Source organism: Elephantulus edwardii, unplaced genomic scaffold (genome assembly GCF_000299155.1).
Source record: "Elephantulus edwardii isolate Elephantulus edwardi_28Jun2011 unplaced genomic scaffold, EleEdw1.0 scaffold00225, whole genome shotgun sequence".
Classification (NCBI taxonomy): Eukaryota; Metazoa; Chordata; class Mammalia; order Macroscelidea; family Macroscelididae; genus Elephantulus; species Elephantulus edwardii.
In genome coordinates, this window is record NW_006399975.1 from 4,023,161 (window position 1) to 4,025,962 (window position 2,802).

At 37.1% G+C, this 2,802-nt stretch overlaps 1 pseudogene; it reads left to right on the forward strand.

The window, feature by feature from the left end:
• Window positions 1-211: 211 nt before the first annotated feature.
• On the forward strand, window positions 212-2,246 carry LOC102857086 (annotated as a pseudogene).
• The last annotated feature ends 556 nt before the right edge of the window (window positions 2,247-2,802 follow it).

Here is a 2,802-nt window from a genome sequence, read left to right on the forward strand (position 1 = left end):
GGTTAACTTTTAAAAATTCTCAATCCTCTAAAGGGAACATGCACTGAGAATAAGAGAGGACAGGAAAACCAATACAATAAAAATTAAAAAAAATTAGAAAAATTATCTCACCCAAGAGCCTAAATAGAGGGGAAGGAAAGTCCTCCTTAAAAAATTGATACTGATCCAGCCAAGCTAGGGCTTATCCGCTGTGGGGATGTTATGAACTAACATGTCCAGCAGAAACAACAACAAGCTGTGCAGCAATCTTCCACAATTATAGAATCTGACCAAACGGGATTTGCTGGCCTACATCAGAGAGTTTTTACAGCAGTAAAATCACTACAAATCCAATGTTGAGATTTTCAAGTTACAATCAAATAAGCCCAGCAAAGAACTGGTGGAACTGGTGATGTTCATGGCACAGATTGATCATTGCTATCCAAAACATCTCAGTAATTTTCCTCAAGAACTGTAAGACCTGTAAGACCTGCTCTCCTACAATCAAACTGTGTTGGATCTCGTCCTTTAAATAACATTTTGAAAAGCATTGATCTTACAGAGAAATAAGAGTCTCATCAATCCATCAAGTTTGCTAGAGCTCTTCTTTGAACTTCTGCGTTGCCATGATAAGCTTCTGTGAAAGACTGTGTAAACTCACAGTGTGACCAATATCAAGAACTTAAGTGCAAAACAAGAACAAAAGAGTCTATGTAGTTCTGCAAAATTTTATATACACTACACTGAGAGACAGCAATGCAACAGCAGCTATCTTTGGGTGTGATGACTGAACTCTACAAAAGAAATATTTGGAATGATGCCAAAGTTGTCAAAGTTATCACTAGTGCATGTTTCTCCAAGGTCACCTTGACATTCTTCCTAGGGAAGGATAAAGAGGAGAAAAAGGACAGTGACTTTGAATCTGAGGATAAAGGACCAGCAGCAAGAGACCTTCTAATGCAGTATGCCCCAGGGAAGAAAAGGTCCAAAACCAAGGAAAAAAAATGGGGAAAGGCTATCAAAGCACTTAATAAACAATAAAGAAGGGAAAAACCAAAGTGTTTAACTTTACAGCTACTCCTTTGATTAATGATCCCCAAGATTTTTTCAGAAATACTCTTAAAACAATTAGAGAGCTCTATGGAGAGATTTGAAGTGAAGATGATGCTTGTTAACCTTATTTCCAGATTGGTGGGAATTCATGAGCTCTTTACCTTCTATCCCTTTGTTCAATAGTCTCTGCAGCCCCACCAAAGAGAATAACATTGTTTTGAATGCTGCACAAGCATCTGATCATGTGGTACCCCCTGAGATCATTAAGTCATTGCTCATGACTGTGGCCAACAGTTTTGTTACTTATTAGAACTCTGATGACGTTATGACAGTAGGGATAAATGCTATAAAAGAGATAACAGCTTGATGTCCCCTTGCCATGACTGAAGAACTTCTCCAAAACCTTGCCCAGTATAAAACACACAAAGATAAGAATGTAATCATGTCAGCTATAACTTTGATTCAGCTCTTCTGAACACTGAACCCTCAGATGTTGCAAAAGAAATTCCGGGGTAAATCTAGAGGCCTCAACAGAAGCAAGAGTGCAAGAATGTGGAGAATTAGATGCTAAGGATTACAACACATGGGCAGAAATTCTTGAAAGAACAAGACACTGCTGAAAATTATGAAGATGGGTGGGAAAGTGCTAGTCTCAGTGAGGAGGAAGATTATTATGATGGTGGTGAATGGGTTGACATGAACTACTCTTCTGGGAAAGAACAGCAAGAAATCGTCAAGAAGCTAAACCACAAGTGCATGGAGGAGCACAAAGCCAAAGCTGCAGCCAGCCATTAGTACTCATAGGGTTTTAATTCAGGAAGACTTCCAGAAATCTGAACGGCCCAGTTGAGGAAAGAACCCAGAGTTGCCCCTAGAAAAGGAGAAAAGAGGAAATATATTGAAATAACAGTGATGAGGAGACAAGGGGTGAGTTAGTTTCACTTTGAGATATTGAACACCTTCACAGATAAGTCAAAGTCTGACAAAGAAACAAGACTAGCAATTGCAATGGCTGGGAAGACAGAACAAAAAGAATTTGTGAGGAGGAAAACCAAAAATAAATTCATTTTCAAGTTCCACAAATAAAAAAGAAGAAAAAACAGAAGAACTTTATGATGATGCGGTATAGCCAGAATGTCCAGACAAAAAATAAATGTTCCTTCAGAGAAAATCAGCTGGCACTACGAGATGCACTTTTAAAAAAGAGAAAAAGAATGAAATTATTTCCAAATAAGTTTTCCTTTTCAAGGAGAATGCTAAAATGTGCATCACAACTCTGTATGTTTAAGAATGTCTTTTCATATTAAAAAGTCCAGATGTTCTGTTTTGAAAATCTCTCTCTCTCTCTCTCACACACACACACACACAAACACACTACCAAAAGTAAGCTCTCAAACAATTTTGGATTCATTTACATAACCTCACCCCCAAACAACCCTGGATTTAATACTACCCTATGTATTTTCTTTTATTTATTTTTTTAAGAAGTTAAGTTGATCCTAAATCGGTCACACTCCTTGGTTTCTGGCAGGATAAGATCAAAATATACTAGGAATCACAATATATTTAAGCTATTTAAATTTTTCAGTTTTAAAAACAATCATCATGGCTTTGGTATCAAAGATATGTTTGCTTCATAGAATGAATCTGGGAGGGTTCCATCTTCTTCTATTTTCTGGAATAATTTATGTAGAATTGGTAACAGTTCTTCTTTAAATGTTTTGTAAAATTCACTTGTAAAACCATCTGGTCCAGGGCTTTTCTTGGTTG